Here is a 25,923-nt window from a genome sequence, read left to right on the forward strand (position 1 = left end):
GTTCTCAGCCAGCGCTTTATTCAAAGCACCTGTTAATTCATTTCTTGTCTTTATTCATTTGTAGAGTAACGTCACCACTGTCTTATTTTATGTTATTTTTTTACTTTATAATCTTGTTTGTTTGCACTGTACATAGCCAAGGGATAATATTTGTTCATTGTTATTTTCAAGTAAATTAAAGTTTCATTGTTCATACTATTTGTTTTGGGTGTTTTCCTTTACTTTACCACAGAAGGCAACAGCCAAGCAGTCAACTTTTTTTTTTTGTAAATGTGATTGGCATTGACACCAGCCATTAAGAGGACTGCCGAACACCTACACTTCTTTTTTCCATAACATTTAATGGGGGGCCTATCCACGGAGCCTCACTCAGGTACTAGTACTAGAACATCAATTTGTGGTAAGTGTACTTGGCCTTGATACAGTTACTTTTCAATATTTTCATTACTTTTAATATTTATATGGTGCTGTGTATTTTGTGCATTCCGAGGGTAACATATTGTGAGTGTTGGATAACTGTGGATTACGTGGTGACTGGAGGTCTCAGTCATTCTCTTAATTCATCAGTCATCATCCAAAATGCTTTGCATTTCATCAAGTCATCCGAAGTCATCCGAAAGTCATCCGAATCAAGTCATCTGAAATGCTTTGCGTAATAGTGACTTTAGGCATTGTATGTACTAGCTCTATCTATAAATCCATCAATCTTTGTAAAATCTATTGTATGTATGTACCTTACCTAAATAAACATTTATTTATTTATTTATTTAATTGGTCATCCCTCCCTCAGTGTTATTACTCGTGTATTCCATTTTTTTTGTCCCTAGGATATTTCTCAAATTCAGACAGATCATCATTTTGGTACTTTGGTTTGTCTTCGGGCCAAGCACCCTATCTTCTGCAATCCGACCACAGGAGGATACAGAGGGCCATAGTTTCTCTACCACGGACTACGCTGTTGAGTTGGGACCTCAACAGCAGTTCTCGTCACCAGTTGACACTCGCACCCCTATACTTCGGTCAGAGATGATGATATTTACTAAGGTAGGGAATTAGCTTTCTTTTTTCAGAGCACAAAGAACGCTAATTCTGTAAGTATCATATAATTAAGTAGGACCCCCCTTGCTTCTGTCCTATAGAGACCCGGCAAGGTATCCCTACATTCTTGGACTACCCTTTCACTTTTGGAACAATTAAAATTTTAATTTGTTTTAGAAACTATCAGTTTCATTTATTTAGTAGGATTTTCCTGCCTTTATTCTCTTATATTGAGCATTGGGTACAAAATTTCCTGCGATTTTGATTGACTTATCATTTACCATCTAATATTAACGTTAATTGTTAACGATTAACTTTCCACAGGATAGTTACCAGTTGACACGTCATCCTGTTACTGACACTTATAATATAACAGGTATATTCGTTGTACATTTATTTACTATCTCAAAATGTTTCGTCTCTCAGCATTTCGTAATGATCCAGCAAGTGAAGTAGGGAACTTAATTCGTGCCAGGAAGACAGAATTACAAACTCTAGCACATGAGTATCACCTAGATGTTCCCCATGGAGCCAACAAAAACGAAATTCACAACCTTATCCTAGACCACCTCTTAAATGAAGGAATTATAGACTTTGATTCTCACGATAACTTTTCTATTGCAGACCGGAAGACTCTGGCAGCTGTGAAGTTAAAGCTTGAATTAGCAAAAATAGAGCGGGAACAACAAAAAGAAGCTCTACAACAACAGAAAGAAGCTCTCCAGATAAGGGAACGTGAGGCTGCCCTAAAGAAAGAAGAATAGGAACGTGAGGCTGCCCTAAGGGAACACGAAGCTGCCCTAAAGAAAGAAGAGGCTGCCCTAAAGAAAGAAGAACAGGAATGAGAGGTTTCCATACAACGTGAGCGTGTGAGGGTACAGCTTGAAACAAGAAAACGTGACCAGGAGATACAACGTGAGCACGATAAACAACAAGCTGAGAGTGCTCTAGTTTATCGTCAACAAGAACTCAACCTGGAAACTACACACCACACTCAGCGCCAACAAGCTACAGTTAGTCTTCCCGTAAGTTTCAATGTCTCCCATGCAAGTAAGTTAATGCCACCATTCATTGAGACAGAGATATATGTATATTTTACTCCTTTCGAGGCCCTAGCTAAAAAACTTAGCTGGCCTGAACATCAATGGTCTACCCTTCTCAGAGTGCATCTCACAGGTAGAGCTGCGGTTACTCTCAGTACCTTAGCGTCTGAGAATGACTACCAGATCCTGAAGCAAGCAGTTTTGGACGCCTACCTTCTCTCCACCGAAAGCTACAGACGAAAATTCTGTGATTATCTAAAGGCAAGTACCACCACCTTTTTAGAATTTGCCAATACAAAGAAAAGATATTTCATGAAATGGCTGGAAGCAGCACATGTCTCTACATTTACAGAATTCGTCAACCTCATTCTAGTTGATGAATTCTTTAGACGTGCTCCCCCTTCCATTCGTTTATATTTAGCAGACAAATAAGAAACCAACTACATCAGATGTGCGAAGTCGGCTGACACCTACAGCCTCATACACCGGCTAACACCTGACCCACCTTCCAGTAAGAAGTCTTGGTATAGTTATGACAAAGTGAGTACCGATCAGGTGAGCTCTCAATTGTATTGTAAGTATTGCAAGCTCTATGGACATACCATAGATAAATGTGGAAAAGCTCAATACAAAGGCTAGAGTGAAACTCCTAAACCCAAACCGACTCCTCCTAAGTCCGGTAAGCCTGTGATGAATGTTGGTGTTCCTGTTAATGATCTTTCTCTCTTCAGCAAACACCTGTATCCTGGAACTGTCTCTGTCAACAGTACAGATTCGGAAGGACGTTTCAAATTGAAGATCTTGAGGGACACAGCGGCTCTGCAGTCAATAATATTGAAATTGGCTGTGCCTAACATCACCTACACCGGGGAAACCGTCCTTATCACTGACCTCACTGCTACCACTCCGTATCCACTCGCCAGAGTCCACCTGGATTGTTCTTTCGTGACCGGTGAAGTCCAAGTCGCCATCATGGAAAAGCCTTTTCCCATGTCAGGAGTGCAACTTCTCCTGGGAAATGACTTGATTGAAGATCTGCAACCTTCCAACCTGATCATCATGGACAAACCCCAGGTATGTGACTCTGTAGTGGACAACCTCATCTTAAAGTATGTTCCAGCAGAGGTCCAAGAAAGTGATGAAGTCTCTCCTCCGGTTTTGGTGACCACCCGTGCACAGGCTGCACGCCCGCAACCAGCTGACTCTACTGCAACCGCTGTCCCTCAAGACCATCAGAATCTACCACCGAATCTTACTATGTTGGAGTTCCGTAAGTTACAGAGGGAGGATCCTTCATTGACACCATTATTCTTCCAGGCTGAGACTCAACCTGACAGTATCCCTGGGTTCTTACTAGAGAATCAGTTGCTGTACCAAAGGTACAGACCCAGTAAGCTGACGGAGGATGACGATTGGGCTATTGTCGACCAACTAGTAGTTCCCACCAGCCTACGGCCCGATATTCTACACCTGGCCCACGGAGCACTTTCTCACTATGGTTTTAACAAAACCTATCACTGAATCAGACAACACTACTACTGGCCAGGTATGGTTAAAGACGTTAAAAGTTACGTAGAACTGTCATATATGTCAGATGACAGGAAAACCTAACATCCCGATTCCCAAGGCTCCTTTAATTCCAATCCCGGTGCCTGCGGAACCTTTCCACAGACTCATTATAGACTGTGTTGGTCCTTTACCCCGGACTAGTTCTGGCAACGCTTATATACTAACCATCCTGTGTCCAACCACCAGATTCCCCATAGCAGTTCCTGTAATGAACATAACGGCTGCTACGGTGGTGAAACAACTATTGAAGATCTTTACCCAATACGGATTTCCTCGGGAGATTCAAAGTGACTGGCACCAACTTCACCAGTGATCTCTTCAAGAAGTCACTGGAAGAATTCAACATCACTCAGGTATTGTCCAGCCCCTATCATCCTGCTTTACAGGGTTCTCTTGAACGTAGTCACCAAACGATTAAAGCACTCCAGAAGAAATTTTGCAATGAAACCATGAAAAACTGGGATAAACAACTTGACATCCTCATGTGCATTTTCAGAAGTCTCCCAAATGAGTCTCTAAGAGTTTCTCCTTATGAGATGCTCTACGGACGTAAGTGCTGTACTCCTCTTAAAGCTTTTAAAGACTCTCTATGTAATGCCATCTTCAGTGACCCTCAGAATGTGCCCCAGTTTCTTCAAAACTTAAAGCACATTCTAGAGAGAGTACGTAAATTTGCTAATGACAATCTATTGATTGCTCAAGATAGGATGAAGACTCATTTTGACCAACGCAGCAAAATCAGGAAATTTAAAACAGGAGACTTTGTGTTGGCATATTTTCTGATCCCAGGTTCTCCATTGCAAAATATGTTTTCAGGACCCTACCGCATCTAGGAGTGCAGAAACAACCACAACTACGTTCTTGAGACTCCAGATAGGCGGCGGAGGACCCAGTTGTGCCACGTCAATCTTTTAAAAGAGTATAAAGGTATTCCTCCCACTGTGCTAATATCACTCTCCACTTTCAAAGATCCATACCTCCACAGTGAGACCTTCCCTGCTTCTCCTCCGGAAAGCACTGACTCTGAGTCAGTGCCTTCCAACTCTGAAATCCTTAATGATCTTCCTACCTATTTACAGGACGGTAATAGTGCTCCTCTCATCAAAGTTCTGCATAAACATCAGAAGTTGTTCAGCGATGATCCCCAGGAGTGTAATGTGGTTCAACACGACATCCAGCTGCTTCCTGCTACCCGGCCGATTCGTCAACCCTTCTACCGTATCAGCCCATACAAAAGGGAAGTTATGCATGCTGAAGTACAATACCTTCTGGATCATGGGCTGGCCACCCCTTGTGAGTCCCCTTGGGCCTCACCCTGCATCTTGGTGCCGAAACCGCACGGTAAAGTACGCCTTTGTACCGATAATAGGAAACTGAACCTTGTGACCGTCAAGGATGCTTATCCTTTACCACGTATAGATGATATCCTGGACGCAATAGATAATGCCAATTATTTATCCCAAATTGATTTGTTAAAGGGCTAATAACAAATCAGCCTGACAGAGAGAGCTAAGGAAATATCTGCCTTCACCACTCCTTTTGGCCTATACAGATATGAACGCCTTCCCTTTGGACTGTGTAACGCCCCGGCCCCCTTCCAGAGAGGTGTCACCCGCGTCATCTACGACCTAGATCACACCTTCGCCTACTTGGACGACATCGTTGTGGCCACCAACACCTGGAGCGAACATCTGCTCCAGCCGCAACGACTGTTCTCCAAGCTCCTGACAGCCGGCCTTACCATTAACTTGGGCACGTCCACCCTTGCCAAAGGTACAGGTCGTTATCTGGGTCATGTGATAGGGAGTGGCAGCATAGCTCCATTAACAATTCACACCAAAGCCATCCAGCATTACCCACAACCTACGACCAGGAAGCAACTCCTGCGCTTCCTTGGACTTGCATCTTACTATCGTAGGTTTGTGAAGCATTTTAGTACGGTAGCGACACCATTGATTAATCTGACCAGCCCCAAGCAACGATATCATTGGACCATTCAACAGACCGTTGCCTTCGAACAACTTAAATCTCTGCTATGTTCTGATCCCATTCTCGCCTCTCCAGATATCACGAAGCCCTTCAACATCAATGTCGACGCCAGTGGTACCGGCATCGGGGGCGTCCTAATGCAACAACGAGGCGAGGAGGTTCTTCCTGTCAGCTACAAGTTGAAGCCCCATCAAAAGAACTACAGCACTATAGAAAGGAACTCCTCTCCATCGTCCTTAATCTTCAACATTTCGAACCTTACCTACAGGGGAATCGGTCTATTACCATCTACTCGGACCACAATCCCCTGCGGTTCCTACAACAGGCCCAATTCAGGAATCAACGTCTTCTACGCGGGGCTCTGTACTTGCAGAATATTAATCTGGAGATCTTCTACATGAAAGGTTCGGACAACATCATAGCCGACGCCCTCTCCAGTGTCTACGAGGTAGAGACGGCTACTCCTACCTCTACACCAGCTACTGAAGTAACTTAACCCATAAGAGCAGGCCTCGGGGGAGAGCTGTTAAGATAATCTCCGTCATGAGAGATTTGGCCTGCTCTTTCCTATCGTCATATTACTTCAGTACATCTACAACATCTAGATACTACAAGCAAGTGTAGTACGTATTGAGTAAAATACATTTCTGCCAAGCGCATACGTATCAGACACTCGCTCTCCGCCTCCCCCTCCATCGTCGTTGATCACCAAACCACCACTTCCAGCCAGCCCGCATCTGATTGGTGAATCGACGTCTGCACCACTGCACCTCAGCGCCATCTACCTAGCCGATGACTGAGCCTGCACCAGCCATTGGAGTTAGAATATCCTGTGCTATCAAGCTGAAACAACCATCTGATATATGCTCTGTTTATTAGTGGATGTTCTCAGCCAGCGCTTTATTCAAAGCACCTGTTAATTCATTTCTTGTCTTTATTCATTTGTAGGGTAATGTCACCACTGTCTTATTTTATGTTATTTTTTGACTTTATAATCTTATTTGCTTCCACTGTACATAGCCAAGGGATTATCTTTGTTCATTGTTAGTTTCAAGTAAATTAAAGTTTCATTGTTTATACTATTTGTTTTGCGTGTTTTCCCTTACTTTACCACAGAAGGCAACAGCCAAGCGGTCAACTTTTTTTTTTTGTAAATGTGATTGGCATTGACACCAGTCTTTAGGAGGACTGCCGAACACCTACACTTTTTTTTCCATCACAAAATATATATATATATATATATATATATATATATATATATATATATATATATATATACATATATATATATATATATATATATATATATATATATATATATATATATATATATATATATATATATATATATATATATATATATATATATATATATAGTGAATTGGCATTAGCCAATCCCGTGAAGTAACTTGTGAGAAGATTCATCAGCCAATCAAGCAGGTTCACTTCGAAAACAAAAACAAATCAACCAATCGTACAAGAGCCCATACAATCGAGGACATCAGATAGGATATATATATATATATGTCGTACCTAGTAGCCAGAATGCACTTCTCTGCCTACTATGCAAGGCCCGATTTGCCTAATAAGCCAAGTTTTCATGAATTAATGTTTTTTCGACGACCTAACCTACCTAACCTAACCGAACGTAACATATAAAGATAGGTTAGGTTAGGTTAGGTAGGGTTGGTTAGGTTTGGTCATATATCTACGTTAATTTTAACTTCAATAAAAAAAAATTAAACTCAAACATAATGAAATGGGTAGCTTTATCATTTCATAAGACAAAAATTAGAGAAAATATATTAATTCAGGAAAACTTGGCTTATTAGGCAAATCGGGCCTTGCATAGTAGGCAGAGAAGTGCGTTCTGGCTACTAGGTACGACATATATATATATATATATATATATATATATATATATATATATATATATATATTTATATATATATATTATATATATATATATATATATATATATATATATATATATATATATATATATATATATATATATATATATATATATATGTGTGTGTATATCACGAAAATAAACACGGAGGAAAAATGAAACAGGAATTTCCTTAAGTACTTTCATATATTAAATACATCTTCAGATCCGTCTGAAGTACAGATACATCTGTACATCAAATACATCTTGACCTTCTGAAGATGTATTTAATATACGAAAATACGAAAGTACTTAAGGAAATTCCTGTTTCATTTTTGCTCCGTGGTCTGATATATATACATATATATATATATATATATATATATATATATATATATATATATATATATATATATATATATATATATATATATATATTATTAAATATGACCGAAAAAGTAAGATTAATAATTCTAACACGAATTTTCTCGATCTTTCGTACATTCCTTTTCACTGTTGGTGGTAATTCAAAAATCAATTCTCCAAAATTCATTTTTATTTCTAGTCTGACGACACTTGAGCGCGTTTCGTAAAACTTATTACATTTTCAAAGACTTTAGTTTACACATACACATCTGAATAGAACTTACACATCTCCCATTTGTTTATATCTACATTTGATTGAGGTGGATGGGGTGAGGTGGTATTAATAGGGTATTAAATTCATCAACACAAGACAGAATACGAAACAATGGGTATTGAATGGAAGTGATTTGTAGAAAGCCTATTGGTCCATATTTCTTGATGCTTCTATATTGGAGCGGAGTCTTGAGGTGGGTAGAATATAGTTGTGCATTAATTGGCTGTTGATTGCTGGTGTTGACTTTTTAATGTGTAGTGCCTCGCAGACGTCAAGCCGCCTGCTATCGCTGTATCTATCGATGATTTCTGTGTTGTTTACTAGGATTTCTCTGGCGATGGTTTGGTTGTGGGAAGAGATTATATGTTCCTTAATGGAGCCCTGTTGCTTATGCATCGTTAAACGCCTAGAAAGAGATGTTGTTGTCTCTCCTATATACTGTTTTTTTTGGAGCTTACAGTCCCCAAGAGGGCATTTGAAGGCATAGACGACGTTGGTCTCTTTTAAAGCGTTCTGCTTTGTGTCTGGAGAGTTTCTCATGAGTAGGCTGGCCGTTTTTCTGCTTTTATAGTAAATCGTCAGTTGTATCCTCTTATTTTTGTCTGTAGGGATAACGTTTCTATTAACAATATCTTTCAGGACCCTTTCCTCCGTTTTATGAGTTGCGGAAAAGAAGTTCCTGTAAAATAGTCTAATAAGGAGTATAGGTGTTGTGTTAGTTGTCTCTTCAGAGGTTGCATGGCGTTTCATTTTACTTCTTATGATGTCTTCGACGAAACCATTGGAGAAGCCGTTGTTGACTAGGACCTGCCTTACCCTACAGAGTTCTTCGTCGACTTGCTTCCATTCTGAGCTGTGGCTGAGAGCACGGTCGTCATAAGCGTTAACAACACTCCTCTTGTACCTGTCTGGGCAGTCACTGTTGGCATTTAGGCACATTCCTATGTTCGTTTCCTTAGTGTAGACTGCAGTGGGGAAACCTCCGCTCTTTTCCATGACTGTTACATCTAGAAAGGGCAGCTTCCCATCCTTTTCCATCTCGTAAGTGAAACGCAGCACGGAACTCTGCTCAAACGCCTCCTGCAGCTCCTGCAGATGTCTGACATTAGGTACCTGTGTAAAAATGTCGTCAACATACCTGCAGTATATGGCCGGTTTCAGGTTCATGTCGACTAAGACTTTTTGCTCGATGGTACCCATGTAGAAGTTTGCAAACAGGACACCCAGGGGAGAACCCATGGCGACCCCATCTACTTGCTTATACATGTGCCCATCCGGGCTCAAGAAGGGTGCCTTTTTAGTACAAGCTTGGAGTAGTTTCCTTAGAATGTTTTCTGGTATGTCAAGAGGAGTACAGGCCGGATCACGATACACTCTGTCCGCTATCATCCCGATTGTTTCATCCACAGGTACGTTAGTAAACAGTGATTCTACGTCCATTGAGGCTCTTATCCCTTTGGTCCATGTTCCCTGCAGTAAGTCAACAAATTCCTTTGGAGACTTCAGTGTGAAGGCGCAAGGGACATAAGGAGTCAGCAAGCCGTTGAGTCGTTTCGCCAGTCTGTACGTGGGTGTGGGTATCTGGCTGATGATTGGCCGAAGTGGGTTTCCAGGCTTATGTGTCTTGACATTTCCATGTAGAAACGTCAAGACACATAAGCTTGGAAAAGTAAATCTGTGTGTGTTAATAGCAAAGTCTTTAGAGTTTGGAAGGTTTCATGGCATCATTGTATAAACTCTCAGAACACAACACAAAGCGGCAGTAGATGAAGCTTACTACCAGGGTCTTGAATAAATACGAATTCCAAGTAGTTCGAATCATATTTGCTTGATATTTTGAGTTTATTTTCCTCTCTGCCTCCGGTTGGAATGTTCTACCTAATGGTGCCTGACAAGGACTGTGGAGGCTCTGAATCATTGATCAGCTCACGGTTAAGTCAATTACACATATTTACTATTATCATTATTTACATTATATTTTGTAGTAGTAAAGAAATGTAAAATATTACTTCTATTTTTTCAAACAAAAAATTATAGTTATTAAAGTCAAGCTATTTGATGCCATTAAATATAACAGTTAAATAAAATACACTACTGCATTCAATACACAAATAAAATAAAACATTCAAAATATAATAATTTCTTAGAATATTATTTTTATTTTAATGTTAAAATAGGGGCCTGACGGCTCAGTAGACAGCACTCAGGGGTTCATAGTCCTAAGGGTCCGGGTTCGATCCCCGGTGGAGGCGGAAACAAATGGACAGAGTTTCTTTCACCCTGATGCACCTGTTACCTAGCAGTCAATAGGTACCAGGGAGTTAGACAGCTGCTACGGGCTGCTTCCTGGGGATGTGTGTGTGAAGATTAAGGACCGCGGACCCAATGCGTATGAGCCCGTAGCAATGTCAACTCTGCTGTGAGTAGTCTATTAAGGAAAGTTTCCAGATGCAGCAGCCTGCTGTCAAACTGGAATTTTCAATTTGCCCTGAAGCTCAAAGGAATTACTGACCCACGTCCATGGCCCAATTACTGACTCACCCACTGATTTAGAGACAAGACGATAGTGCTACGGCTTCACACAATGGGGACCAAGGCTCGAGGACCCCACCTGGACCCTTATAGTTCAGGTTAATGGAATGTTTTTTTCCACGGAAGTGTGGATGATAATTTATAGGATTAAAGACTTACACGAAACGCTGCACGTGCTAGTAACTGTACAAGAATGTAAGAACTCGTGTATATATAAATAAACAAAAATAAGTAAAACAAAAAATACAAATAATATTCAGATTTTTCTGCAGACCAGCAAAATTTTCTCGCAGACCAACGGTTGGTGACCACCGGTCTAGTGTACGGGACCCAGAGTCCTTATGGGGTGCCAGAATTTAAAAGGCAACAGCGTGCCAAGGTCACAATCTCTAACGACGTTTATGGCACTGCCTGCTAGCTACACAGCTAAATATTTCGAAAGTAATCCTAAAAAAAAAACATATAGTAACAGATACCATTGTTCACTGGAAAATTAAAAAAACTAGTTCTGCTATCCATATTTTGCCCGTACTGGCATAAAACAGGTGATCCTTGCACAGCTTTAAAGGTTTCTCCAGCTGCTACACTTTCTCAGAGTAAAGGAGTAACTATTATATTTGTAATACTTCTCTCTACTGGGCTCCTCTGGTCACTGGCGACTACTCACACTTTAGACAATTATATTTGTCATAACTGAGACAAGAACAGTAAATAAATGAATCAATAGGTGGATGGAAAGATGTAACGATGGATGGATAGACAGATGTATATGATTGATAGATGTATGGATCGATAGATAGTTACATGGATGGATTCATAGGTGGACAGAGGGATGCTCAGATGGCTCGAGAGATGGATGAATATATGGATAGGTTGACAGACAGAAGGATGGGAAGATGGATATTAAATTAATTGATGGATAAATGGATATTAAATAGATAGACAGATAGTTGGATAGATGGATATTAAATAGATTGATGGATATTAAATATATGGATAGATGACAGTTAGATAGATGGAGAAATATATGGATAGAGTGATGGATGGCTAAATGTAGAAATAAATGGATGGCTAGAGGGACATATAAATAGACTGATGGACGGATGGGAGACAGATTCCTGACATGTTTGTTACCCTTCTAGCTTACTATAAGAATATATGTCTGCTTTTTGTCTGTCCAAAGTTGGAGGCCAGACACAGCTTCACCTAAATTTACAGACATAAAGGTCTGGGGTCGGGGATGAACATAGGCTGGTCGGAGTCGCCAGAACTCGAAAGTTAACCGCGTGTCAGGGTCACATTCACACCCCCACAATGATTATTGACACTGCTTGCCATTATGCCTACACAACTATTTTGAAAAACAATTAAAAAAGAAATATACATTATTCATTGCTCAAAGGAAAACTAACAAATGCTCTGCTATTTAAACGATGGACATAATCCCATAAAACATATAAATTATATTTGAAATTAAACCCCCTTCCATAGAAAACTGAAAGGCTACGCCCAAATTTGAATGGGAGCCTATAATATTCTGAGAGAATGTCATTAAATGTTACGAAGACAGTGACACTTACTCCTATTATGCTATTAGTAATATTGTAGAAGAAAGAAATGAGGGAGAAGGGAAGTGGGGTGTGTGAAGGGGGGAAAGGGGAAAGAGAGGGCAGGACAGATGGATGGATTGGATAGCTCGATTGATAGATAATATTTCTTAAGTCAATTAAGATAGATCTACCACGACCAACCCATGTCGAAACTTAGGACTGATCACCTACGTTGCTCGGGAACCAGTGAAATATACACACAAAACACTGCGGCATCAAACACGCGTCCAAATTTCTCTACAAACATTGTCAGAAATATTAAATTAATACAATTCACTACTTTCAGGCACATTTGCGTGATCTGGATAGTCACGGGGCGTCAGTGACTTGGAGCTGTCTTGCAAATACAATTCCGATGATTTACGTGCAGGAAAAGATGATTGCTTGGATGTCAGAAAAGAACAAACATCAACTGCACGGTTCAAGGCAACAGTGTTTATGGCGAATTGGGCGCGTTATTGTGGAACATGTGATATATTATTGTGTGCTCTGAGACAGAATCTGTGCATTATCTCTTCTCTTTCCTTATTTTGCTTTTTTTTAATATACAAGAGTTCCTACATTCTTGCACATCCACTAGCACGCATAGCGTTTCGAGCAAACCTTCCTTTGGTTAGGATTTAGGATTAAGGTTAGGTCCTTAATCCTAAATTTCACACGCACACACATCTCCAGGAAGCAGCCGGTAGCAGCTGTCTACCTCCCAGGAACCTATTTACTGCTAGGTGAACAAGCAGATCAGGGTGAAATAAACTCTTCCCATTTGTTTCCGCCTCCACTGGGGATCGAACCTGGACCGTTAGGACTATGAACGCCAAGCGCTGTCCACTCAGCCATCAGGTCTCCAAATTGTCTACCTATTACTCTATATAAATATATTCATAAATGTGTCGTGTCTTCTCCCAATGTCTTATTCTCATGCTCTTTTCCATTTCTTAGCTCTCGCCGGCACGCCATATATTTACCAGTGACGCCTGTATGTAAATTTGACTGGTTTTGTACTACACAGCATAAGAACATAAGAATAAAGGTAACTGCAGAAGGCCTATTGGCCCATACGAGGCAGCTACTATTTATAACCACTCAATCCCACTCATATATATTCCCAACCCACGTTTGTAACAATCGAGGGACCCCAACTCCACCACATTACACAGTAAATGGTTTCACAAATCAACAACCCTGTTACCGAACCAGTATTTACCTAGATCTTTCCGAAATCTAAACTTATCCAAAATAAATAAATAAATAAATAAATAAATAAATAAATAAATAAATAAATAAATAAATAAATAAATAAATAAATAAATAAATATATATATATATATATATATATATATATATATATATATATATATATATATATATATATATATATATATATATATATATATATATTGGTGTATACTGGCAGCAGGTTTTCTTTTAAACATGTTTCATTGAATATGACCGCATATTCTGTATTTATTATTTTCTGGTTTAGGGCTTCTATCCCTAAACAGGGATAGAAGCGGGATATAGGGATATAGGGGCCAGGTGAAAATACAATAAAGGTGAAAACATGGGGGGATACGTAAGGGATAAATGTGAGGTGAAACATAGAGGCTGCAGAAGGCTTATTGGCCCATACGAGGCAACTCCTATCTAAACACAAAGATTAATCCAGTGTAATTGGCCTATTATGTTGGACATTGTCTTCTGTGTTGGCATCGATATGTTCTTGTCTTGTCCTTACTCTCATGGTGGGTAGAGTAAATAGTTCCGTGATTTGGGTGTTCATGGTAGGTCGCTCTATTCTTATGTGAATTGCCTCAAGAATTTGTAATCTTCTTGCATCTTGGGTTTTGTCTATTATGCAGGTATTCTTGTTCAACATTTCTCTTGTTAGAGTAATGTCATGGGCTTGTCTCATGTGATTCCTAGGGGCACCAGATTGAAGATGGCATGTCAAACGCCTCGTCAGCTTGCACGACGTCATACCTATGTACATACATTGAAGGTTACATCCTTCGTGGGGGCAAGTGTACATGTATACAACGCTTGACTGCTGTAGAGGGTTCTCCGTCGGCTTCGGGCTGTTTTTGATAAGGAGTTCGGAAGTCTTCTTGGTTTTGTAGAATATTATCAGGTTTATGTTTTGGTTAGGAGTAGTGCTTTTTACTCCTTGACGGATTATTTCTTTCATTATTCTTTCCTCTTCTATATGTTCACTGTGCATGGTTGATTTGTAATATAATTTTATTGGGGGTGTTGTGGTTTCTGTTCTAGGTTCTGAATTATACCAACGGTCCAAGTGTATAATATAAAAGTGTGTTATATATATAACGGTTGGTATAATTCAGAACCTAGAATTTGTGTTCCTCACGTGTGCCCCAAATAATGAGGTGATTTGATAAAATATTATGCCAAAGATTTTCAAAGTTCTCCAAAGGAATTGGTTGATTTACTGCGGGGAACACAGGCCACAGGGATAAGAGCCTCGTTGGAAGTAGAATCACTGTTTACCAACGTACCTGTGGATGAAACAATCGGGATGATAGCGGACAGAGTGTATCGTGATCCGGCTTGTACTCCTCTTGACATACCAGAACACATTCTAAGGAAACTACTCCAAGCTTGTACAAAAGAGGCACCCTTCTTGAGCCCTGATGGACACATGTATAAGCAAGTAGATGGGGTCGCCATGGGTTCTCCCCTAGGCTTTCTGTTTGCAAACTTCTACATGGGTACCATCGAACAGAAGGTCTTAGTTGACATGAACTTGAAACCTGCCATATACTGCAGGTATGTTGACGACATTTTTACACTGGTACCTGATGTCAGATGTCTGCAGGAGCTGAAGGAGGCATTCGAGCGGAATTCTGTGTTTAGTTTCACTTACGAGATGGAGAAAGATGAGAAGCTGCCCTTTCTAGATGTAACAGTCATGGAAAGGAGCGGAGGTTTCCACACTGCAGTCTATACTAAGGAAACAAACATAGGAATGTGCCTCAATGCCAACAGTGACTGCCTAGGCAGGTACAAAAGGAGTGTTGTCAACGCTTACGTCGACAGTGCTCTCAGCCACAGCTCAGGATGGAAGCAAGTCGATGAAGAACTATGTAGGGTAAGAGAGGTCATAGTCAACAACGGCTTCTCCAATGGTTTCATTGAAAACATCATAAAAAGGAAGAGGCACCCTTGTTCCGTGTTCTGTCTTGTGTTACTCAAAAGTTTGTTCACCTCATCCAAAACTGTTGCAACATATCACCTCACCCAAATGCGAGTATGAAAGCAAGCTGTTTAAATGTTTAGCATAAGTAAAACTCTGTTTAGTGTTTTCAGGTTACAGTTGTGTGTGTGTGTAAACTAAAATCTTTGAAAATGTAATAAATTATTATGAAATGCGTTTAAACGTCGCGTCAGACTAGAAATAATAATGAATTTTGGAGAATTGATTTTTCAATTACCATCGACAGTAAAAACATAAGAATTATTGACAAAATTTGTGTTAGAATTATTAATCTGACTTTTTCGGTCATATTTGACAACATATATATATATGTATATATATATATATATATATATATATATATATATATATATATATATATATATATATATATATATATATATATATATATATATATGCACAACTTGCCTAAACACCGCAAGAGAGATTATACAACCTTAGAACACTTTCCCACCAGGAGATTCGAACCCTAGCCAGCACAGAAGCCTTACAGCAACTAGCATAACTGGTAAGCCTTTAACCCACTGCACCACAGCTCACACCCTTAAAAGAGATGGTTATTTCAGAGTATTTCACCTCCAAAGATCACCACCTCCCAAGGGCAACTAGAGCATAGTGAGGGGCTACTCACTTTCTTTCATCAAATTCCTGTCAATATGGGAGAACTCTGTGTCTATATATGTCGTACCTAGTATCCAGAACGCACTTCTCAGCCTACTATACAAGGCCCGATTTGCCTAATAAGCCAAGTTTTCATGAATTAATTGTTTTTCGACAACCTAACCTAACTTTTTCGGCTACCTAACCTAACCTAACCTATTAATATAGGTTAGGTTAGGTTAGGTAGGCTTAGTTAGGTTCGGTCATATATCTACGTTAATTTTAACTCCAATAAAAAAAATTGACCTCATACATAATGAAATGGGTAGCTTTATTATTTCATAAGAAAAAAATTAGAGAAAATATATTAATTCCGGAAAACTTGGCTTATTAGGCAAATCGGGCCTTGCATAGTAGGCTGAGAAGTGCGTTCTGGCTACTAGGTACGACATATATATATATATATATATATATATATATATATATGTCGTACCTAATAGCCAGAACGCACTTCTCAGCCTACTATTCAAGGCCCGATTTGCCTAATAAGCCAAGTTTTCATGAATTAATGTTTTTTCGTCTACCTAACCTACCTAACCTAACCTAACCTAGCTTTTTTTGGCTACCTAACCTAACCTTACCTATAAATATAGGTTAGGTTAGGTTAGGTAGGGTTGGTTAGGTTCGGTCATATATCTACGTTAATTTTAACTCCAATAAAAAAAAGTTGACCTCATACATAGAGAAAAGGGTTGCTTTATCATTTCATAAGAAAAAAAATTATATTAAATATATTAATTCAGGAAAACTTGGCTTATTAGGCAAATCGGGCCTTGAATAGTAGGCTGAGAAGTGAGTTCTGGCTACTAGGTACGACATATATATATATATATATATATATATATATATATATATATATATATATATATATATATATATATATATATATATATATATATATATATATTGTGACGGTAAAGTGTTGGAGTGTTGATGTTTGGCAGTCCTCCAATGCCAGGTGTCAATGCCTGGTCACACTTACAAAAATAAAAGAGACTGCTTGCCTGTTTGTCTGTGGTAAGGTAATGGGAAGACACGCAAAACACAAAATATAAACAATGAAAATTTAATTACTTTAGAAAACAAAATATGAACAAAGACAATCCCTTGGCTTACGTAAAATTCAAAACAAGTCAACAAACAAAACAACATGAATAATTACTAGATATGAAAATTTACTCTACAATAAAATAATGTGCAATGCAATAATAATCAGGTGCTGCGAATATTGGCTATAGCTGCTACCTCCCTTAGTATACGACAGCCAGGGCTTAGTATACCAGAGAGAGATGTCAACTTCTAAGAGCACAGGAATATTCTGAGGAGGAGGGCTTGAGCTGGCCCAGACGTCGACTCAGGTAGATGGCATGAGTGCAGGTGCAGATGTGCTGTCGGCGATACACCAGCCAATCAGGAGCAGGCAGGCGTAGAAAGGGTAGTTAGCTCTTTACGACGGGCGGTGAGCCGGCATGACGGGTGGTGCAGGGTACGCTTTGCTTCCTGGTCAAAAAGTTTTGTGCTACTGGTGGACGTATCTTGAATGTAACATCTTATATTTGTAGAATGACGTGACTGATATAGGGAAGAGCAGGCTCAATCTCTCTTGAAAGAGATTATTGTCACAAAATATATATATATATATATATATATATATATATATATATATATATATATATATATATATATATATATATATATATAAATATATATATATATTGTGACGGTAAAGCGTTGGTGTTCGGCTGTTTCAAAAGCTGGGGGCAGGGCCTCGTCACATCACAAAAAAAAAAGAGAAAAGTTTGTCCTTTCGTCTGTGGTAAGGTAATGGGAAGACACGCAAAACACAAGTATATAAACAATGAAATTTTAATTACTCTAGAAAACAAGGCATGAATAAAGGCAATCTCATAAAATGCAGGATAAGTCAACAAACAAAATAACATGAATAATCACTGGCAAATGAAAAGTTACGCTAAGACAAGTAAGTTACAGTGATAGCAAAATAAATTAAGTAATGGGTGCTGGAATACTGGCTTCAAGCTGCCACCTCCCTTAGTACACGAAAGCCAAGGCTTAGTCTACCAGCGAGAGATGTCAACTTCATGGAGCACAAAGATATTCTGACGAGTCTGGCGTGCTGCTGCCCAGACGTCGACTCGCGGTGGTGGTGGTGAGTGCAGGTCCGACGAGACACCAGCCAATCAGCAACAGACAGGCAGAGGATAAGCAGTTTGCTGGTTACGGTGGGCTGTGGCCAGGTGTCGGGGTGTGCAGGATACGATTTGCTTCCTGGGCAAAACGTTTGGCGATACTGGTGGACGTATCTTCTATATAGTATCTTGTATGTTACGACGTAATGATGTAGGGAAGAGCAGGCTCAATCTCTCTTGAAATAGATTATCATCACAACTCTCCCCCGAAGCCTGCGGTTCTGGAACAAGTTACGTCTTCATGTGGTGGAGTGATAGTTGGAGTTGCTTCTACTTCATAGACTCTGGAGAGGGCGTCGGCTATGATGTTGTCAGAAATCTTGATATAGCGGATCTCCAGGTTGAAATCATGCAGATATAAAGCCCATCGTAGAAGACGCTGGTTATGTTACCATATTTACCGATGTAAGAAGCGGAGAGGATTGTGGTCTGAGAAGATGGTGGTAGACCTGGCACCTTGTAGGTATGGAGCAAAGTGTTGGAGATTCAGGACGATGGCGAGTAGCTTCATTTCAATAGTGCTGTAGTTCCTCTGGTGGGGTTTCAACTTGTAGCTGTAGTAGCTGACAGGTAGAACCTCCTCGCCTCGTTGCTGCATCAGGACACCACCGATGCCGGTACCACTGGCGTCGACATGAAGGACGAAAGGCTTGGTGATATCTGGCGAGACGAGAATGGAATTTGAGTTGTTCGAAAGCAACGGTTTGCTGTATGGTCCAATTATACCGTTGCTTGGGACTGGTTAAAATGATTAATGGTGTGGCTACTGTTCTAAAACTTCTCAGAAACCTACGGTAGTAGGAGGCAAGACCAAGGAAGCGCAGGAGCTGCTTCCTGGTGGTAGGCTGTGGAGAATGCTGGATGGCTTGAGTGTGTGTGTCTAACGGAGCTAGGCTGCCACTCCCAATTACATGACCCAGATAACGCACTTTACCTTTGGCGAAGGTGGACTTGCCCAGGTTGATGGTGAGGCCGGCTGTCAGGAGCTTGGCGAACAGTCGTTGCAGCTGGAGCAGATGTTCGCTCCAGGTGTTGGATGCTACGACGATATCATGCAAATAGGTGTAGGTGTTATCCATGCCCTGGATGACGCGGTTGACAGCTCTCTGAAAGGTGGCCGGGGCATTACATAGTCCGAAAGGAAGGCGTTCATATTTGAAAAGTCCAAAGGGAGTGATAAAGGCAGATATTTCTTTGGCTCGCTCTGTTAGACACACTTGGTAATATCCCTTAAGCAAGTCCACTTAGGACAAGTACTGGGCATTACCAATGGCGTCAAGAATGTCATCTATCCTTCGCAAGGGGTATGCATCCTTGACAGTCACATTATTTAACTTACGGTAATCCGTTCACAGTCTCACCTTACCTTGGGGTTTTGGCACCAAGATACAGGGTGAGGCCCAGGGGGACTCACAAGGTGTAGCCAGTCCATAATCCAAGAGGTACTGCACCTCAGCACGCATGACGTCCTTCTTGCTAGGGCTGATTCGGTAGAAGGGTTGACGAATCGGCCGGGTGTCAGGGAGCAGTTGGATGTCGTGGTGGGTAACATTACACTCTTGGGGATCATCTCGGAACAACTCTTGATGTTCTTTGAAGATCTTGACAAGAGGTGCACTATGATTGTCCTGAAAATAATTGGGAAGATCAGTTAGGATTTCCGAATTAGAAAGCGCTGACTCCTTGTCAGTGCTTTCGGGAGGAGAAGCAGGGAAGGTCTCACTGTGGATGTATGGCTCTTTAAAGGAAGAGTAGTTAATCATGACAGTGGGAGGAGTACCGTTATATAGCTTCAGGAGGTTGACGTGGCACAACTGGGTCTTCCGCCGCCTATCTGCAGTCTCTAGAACTTAGTTATGGTTCTTTCTGCACTCCTTGATGCGGTAGGGTCCTGAAAACCTGTTTTGTAAAGGAGAACCTGGGATAGGGAAATAAGCAAGTACGAAGTCTCCCGGTTTAAATTTCCTTACTTTGCTGGTCTGGTCGTAATGAGTCTTCATCCTCTCCTGTGCTTTCAATAGATTATCTTGGGCAAAACTGTGGACCCTCTCTAGAATGTGTTGTAGGTTTTGAAGAAACTGGGGCACATTCTGATGCTCACTAAGGGTGGCATCACGTAGAGAGTCTTTGAAAGCCTTTAGAGGAGGACGGCACTTACGTCCGTAGAGTATCTCATAAGGAGATACTCCTAGGGACTCATTGGGAAGACTTCTAAAGATACACATTATTAGGTCAATTTGCTTATCCCAATCCTTAGAGGTTTCATTACAAAACTTCTTCAGGAGTGCCTTAATAGTCTGATGACTACGCTCAAGAGAACCCTGTGAAGCAGAATGATAGGGGCTGGACAATACCTGTTTGATGTTGAACTCTTCCAGTGTCCTCTTGAAGAGATCACTGGTAAAGTTGGTGCCACAGTCGCTCTGAACCTCCCTTGGAAATCCATACTGGGTGAAGATCTTCAATAAGTGTTTCACAACCGTAGCAGCCGTAATGTTCTTTACTGCAACTGCTATGGGGAATCTGGTGGTTGGACACAGGATGGTTAAGATATAGGCGTTACCTGAACTGGTCCGAGGTAAAGGACCAACACAGTCTATAATAAGTCTGTGGAAGGGTTCCGCAGGCACCTGTATGGGAGTCAGTGGTGCTCTGGGGATAGAGATGTTCGGTTTACCTGCCATCTGACATGTATGACACTGTTTGACGCTATTTACCATACCTGGCCAGTAGTAGTCTTGACGGATTCCATGGTAGGTCTTGTTAAATCCGTAGTGTGAGAGTCCTCCGTGGGCCAGGTGTAGAATAGTGGGCCGCAGGCTGGCAGGAATCACTAGTTGTTCGACGTTGGCCCAATCGTTCTCCTCCTTCAGTTTACTGGGTCTATATCTGCGGTAGAGCAACTCGTTCTCTAGGAAGAACCCAGGAATACTGTCAGATTGAGTCTCAGCCTGGAAAAATAATGGTGTCAAGGTAAGATCTTCCCTCTGTAACTTACGGAACTCCAACTTGGTCAGATTCGGGGGTAGTTTCTGAGGGTCTTGAGGGACAGCGGTAGCAGTAGAGTCAGCTGGCTGTGGTCGTGCAGCTTGTGCACGGGTGGTCACTAAAACCGGAGGAGAAACTTCATCACTCTCTTAAACCTTTGCTGGAACATACTCAAAGATGGGATTATCCATTACAGAGGTACACACCTGGGGTTTGTCCATGACGATCAGGTTTGTCGGTTGCAGGTCTTCTGCCAAGTCGTTGCCCAGGAGAAGTTGCACTCCAGGCATGGGAAAAGGCTTTTCCCTGATGACGACTTGGACTTCTCCGTTCACGAAGGGACAATCCAGGTGGACTCTGGCGAGAGGATAAGAAGTGGTAGCAGTGAGGTCAGTGATGAAGACAGTTTCTCCGGTGTAGGCGATATTGGGCACAGCCGACTTCAAAATAATCGATTGAAGAGCCGCTGTGTCCCTCAAGATCTTCAGTTTGAAACGTCCCTCCGGATTTGAGCCGTTGGTAGAGACAGTTCCAGTATACAGGTGTTTACTGAAAAGAGAAAGATCATTAACATGAACACCAACATTCATAACAGGCTTACCGGACTTAGGAGGAGTCTGTTTGGGTTTAGGTGATTCGGTGTTTCCTTTGTATTGAGACTTACCACATTTATCTATGGAATGTCCATAGAGTCAACAATACTTACAGTACAATTGCGAGCCAGCTTGATCGGTACTTACTTTCTCGTAACTGTACCACGACTTCTTACTGGAAGATGGTTCTGGTGTCAGCCGGTGGATGAGGCTGTAAGTGTCAGCCGACTTAGCACACTTTAGGTAGTCGGTTTCTTCTTTATCTGCTAAATATAGACGGACAGGAGGCGGCACACGCCTCAAGAATTCTTCAACTAGCATGAGGTTGACGAGTTCTGCAAAGGTAGAGACATGTGCTGCTTCCAGCTATTTCATAAAATATCTCCTTTTGGTATTAGCAAACTCGAGAAAGGTAGTGGTACTTGCCTTCAGGTGGACACGGAATTTCCTTCGATAACTTTCGGTGGAGAGAAGGTAGGCGTCCAACACTGCTTGTTTCAGAGTCTGGTAGTCATTCTCAGACGCCAAAGTACTGAGTGTAACTGCAGCTCTACCTGTAAGATGTACTCTGAGAAGGGTTGCCCATTGGTCGGCAGGCCAACTAAGTTGATTAGCAAGGGTTTCAAAGGTGGTAAAAAACACATCAACTTCTGTCTCTACGAATGGTGGCATTAACTTACTTGCATGTGATATATTGAAACTGACGGGAAGATTGGCGGTAGCTTGCTGGCGTTGAGCGAGGTGTGAAGTTTCCAACGCGAATTCTCGTTGACGATATTCCATAGCCAGATTTGCTTGTTGTTTGTCATGTTCGTGTTGCATCTCCAATTGGCGTTGTTTTGTTTCAAGCTGTACTCGTTCCCGCTCACGGAGTATTGCAATCTCACGTTCCTTGAGGGCGATTTCACGTTCTTGTTCTTCCTTCTTCAAGACAGCTTCTCGTTCTTGTTCTTCCTTCCTCAAGGCAGCTTCTCGTTCCTTTTCTTCTTTTCATATGGCAGCTGCTTCCCTTTGTTGCTCGAGGGCTTCTCTTTGCATGGCAGCTGCTTCCCTTTCCTGCTCGCGTTCGACCTTGGCCAGCTCTAGTTTTAGTTTCATCGTTGTCAAATCAGTTTTATCTGCAGTAAAGTAAGTTTCGTGAGTTTCAGAGTCTATCTTACCTTCCTCTAAGAGATGATCCAGTAACAGGTTATGTATTTCATTTTTGTTGGCTTGGTAGGGAACTTCTAGTTGATACTCATGTGCAAGAGTTTGTAATTCAGTCCTCTTGGCACGACTTAAGGTCCCTATTGCACCTGCTGGATCTGCACGGAAAGCTTGGAGACGAAACATGGTGAAATTAGCAAATAAATGCACAACGACTATACTGTTGTGATATGGTGAATGTCAGAAACAGGACAACGTGGCAACTGGTACCTATCCTATGGAATCTTTAACAATTAATGTTAATTTCAAGATGATAAACGATTAATAAATCAAGGTCGCAGGAAATCTTGTACCCGGTACTCATGTAAGAGGATAAGGGCAAGAAAATCCTACTAAACAAGCGAAACTGAGTTTCTAAAACAAATGAAACAGTTAATTGCCTCAAAAGTAAAATTGGTAGTCCAAGAATGTAGGCATACCTTGCCGAGTCTCTATAGGACATAAGCAAGTTTTTCCCACTGAAATTAATATGATACTTACAGAATTAGCGAACTTTTGTGCTCTGAAAAAGAAGGCTAATTCCCTACCAATGTAAATATCATCATCTCTGACCGACGTGTAGGGGAGCGAGGTGTCAACTGGTGACGAGAACTGCTGCTGAGGTCCCAATTCAGCAACTAAAGTTCGTGCGAGAGGAACTATGGCCCTCTTTATCCTCCTACTGTCAGATTGCAGAAGATTAGGTGCACTTGACCCGGGGACAGACCACAGTACCAGGGTACCAATATGATGATCTGCCGAAAATATGAGAAAAATCCTAGGGACAAAATATGGAAAACACGAGTAATAACACGGAGGGAGAGATGACCAATTAAGAGAATGACTGAGGCCTACAGTCACCACGCAATCCAAAGTTGTCTCACCTTCACCATATGCTACTCTCGGAATGCACAATACACACAGCACCATATGAAAATAAAATTGAATATTGAAAATAGTGAAAAGCTACGTTACCAAAGCCAAATACGCTTACCACAAATTTAGTACTTGGCACCAGTACCTAAGTGAAGCTCCGTGGACAGGCCCCCACGTAATGTGACGGTAAAGCGTTGGTGTTCGGCTGTTTCAAAAGCTGGGGGCAGGGCCTCGTCACATCACAAAAAAAAAGATAAAAGTTTGTCCTTTCGTCTGTGGTAAGGTAATGGGAAGACACACAAAACACAAGTATATAAACAATAAAATTTTAATTACTCTAGAAAACAAGACATGAATAAAGGCAATCTCATAAAATGCAGGATAAGTCAACAAACAAAATAACATGAATAATCACTGGCAAATGAAAAGCTACGCTAAGACAAGTAAGTTACAGTGATAGCAAAATAAATTAAATAATGGGTGCTGGAATACTGGCTTCAAGCTGCCACCTCCCTTAGTACACGAAAGCCAAGGCTTAGTCTACCAGCGAGAGATGTCAACTTCATGGAGCACAAAGATATTCTGACGAGTCTGGCGTGCTGCTGCCCAGACGTCGACTCGCGGCGGTGGTGGTGAGTGCAGGTGCGACGAGACACCAGCCAATCAGCAACAGGCAGGCAGAGGATGAGCAGTTTGCTGGTTACGGCGGGCTGTGGCCAGGTGTCGGGGTGTGCAGGGTATGATTTGCTTCCTGGGAAAAACGTTTGGCGATACTGGTGGACGTATCTTCTATATAGTATCTTGTATGTTACGACGTAATGATGTAGGGAAGAGCAGGCTCAATCTCTCTTGAAAGAGATTATCGTCACAATATATATATATATATATATATATATATATATATATATATATATATATATAATATATATATATATATATATATATGCGAACAAGCCTGAATGGTCCCCAGGACATATGCAACTGAAAACTCACACCCCAGAAGTGACTCGAACCCATACTCCCAGAAGCAACGCAACTGGTATGTACGAGACGCCTTAATCCACTTGACCATCACGACCGGACATAATGAGGTGATAGCCAAGGCTATATGAACCACCCCACCGCCGGCACTCGGATAGTTATCTTGGGCATAGCATTTTACCAAATCACCTCATTCTTTGGGGCACACGTGAGGAACACAAATGCGAACAAGCCTGAATGGTCCCCAGGACATATGCAACTGAAAACTCACACCCCAGAAGTGACTCGAACCCATACTCCCAGAAGCAACGCAACTGGTATGTACGAGACGCCTTAATCCACTTGACCATCACGACCGGACATAATGAGGTGATAGCCAAGGCTATATGAACCACCCCACCGCCGGCACTCGGATAGTTATCTTGGGCATAGCATTTTACCAAATCACCTCATTCTTTGGGGCACACGTGAGGAACACAAATGCGAACAAGCCTGAATGGTCCCCAGGACATATGCAACTGAAAACTCACACCCCAGAAGTGACTCGAACCCATACTCCCAGAAGCAACGCAACTGGTATGTACGAGACGCCTTAATCCACTTGACCATCACGACCGGACATAATGAGGTGATAGCCAAGGCTATATGAACCACCCCACCGCCGGCACTCGGATAGTTATCTTGGGCATAGCATTTTACCAAATCACCTCATTCTTTGGGGCACACGTGAGGAACACAAATGCGAACAAGCCTGAATGGTCCCCAGGACATATGCAACTGAAAACTCACACCCCAGAAGTGACTCGAACCCATACTCCCAGAAGCAACGCAACTGGTATGTACGAGACGCCTTAATCCACTTGACCATCACGACCGGACATAATGA

The sequence above is a fragment of the Procambarus clarkii genome, chromosome 34 (genome assembly GCF_040958095.1).
Source record: "Procambarus clarkii isolate CNS0578487 chromosome 34, FALCON_Pclarkii_2.0, whole genome shotgun sequence".
In the NCBI taxonomy this organism is placed as follows: Eukaryota; Metazoa; Arthropoda; class Malacostraca; order Decapoda; family Cambaridae; genus Procambarus; species Procambarus clarkii.